Consider the following 955-nt stretch of genomic DNA (forward strand, 5'->3'; position numbering starts at 1 on the left):
ATATCACCAGATAAATATTGGATTTTCCCCTGACCCTGAGTGTCCGGCCCCATGAGACGGTGGTTTTCTCGGCCCCTGATGGTCCGAGGTCGTTCCCGCTGGCCACATTTATGCGCCAGGGCCTCCTACAGACAATGCACTTTGATTTATTGCGCTATCTGTAATAGCACCAGAGATATCACCAGATATATATTGGATTTTCCCCTGACCCTGAGTGTCCGGCCCCTTGAGACTGTCGTTTTCTCGGCCCCTGGTGGTCCGAGGTCGTTCCCGTTGCACAGATTCATGCGCCAGGGCCTCCTGCAGATAATTCACCTTGGTTTATTGCGCTATCTCTAATAGCACCCGAGATATCACCAGATATATATTGGATTTTCCCCTGACCCTGAGTGTCCGGCCCCATGAGACTGTAGTTTTCTCGGCCCCTGGTGGTCCTAGGTCGTTCCCGCTGCACAGATTCATGCGCCAGGGCCTCCTACAGACAATGCACTTTGATTTATTGCGTTATCTGTAATAGCACCCAAGATATCACCACATATATATTGGATTTTTCCCTGGCCCAGAGTGTCCGGCCCCCTCGAGACGGTTCTTTCCTCGGCCCCTGGTGGTCCGAGGTCGTTCCCGCTGCACAGCTTCAGGCGCCAGGGCCTCCTGCAGATAACTCACTTTGGTTTATTGCGCTATCTGTAATAGCACCCGAGATATCACCACATATATATTGGATTTTTCCCTGACCCTGAGTGTCCGGCCCCATGAGACGGTGGATGTCTCGGCCCCTGATGGTCCGAGATCGTTCCCGCTGCACAGATTCATGCGCCAGGGCCTCCTGCAGACAATTCACTTTGGTTTATTGCTCTATCTCTAATAGCACCCGAGATATCACCAGATATATATTGGATTTTTCCCCGACCCTGAGTGTCCGGCCCCATGAGACGGTGGTTTTCTCGGCCGCTGG

This window comes from Nomia melanderi, unplaced genomic scaffold (genome assembly GCF_051020985.1).
Source record: "Nomia melanderi isolate GNS246 unplaced genomic scaffold, iyNomMela1 scaffold0014, whole genome shotgun sequence".
In the NCBI taxonomy this organism is placed as follows: domain Eukaryota; kingdom Metazoa; phylum Arthropoda; class Insecta; order Hymenoptera; family Halictidae; genus Nomia; species Nomia melanderi.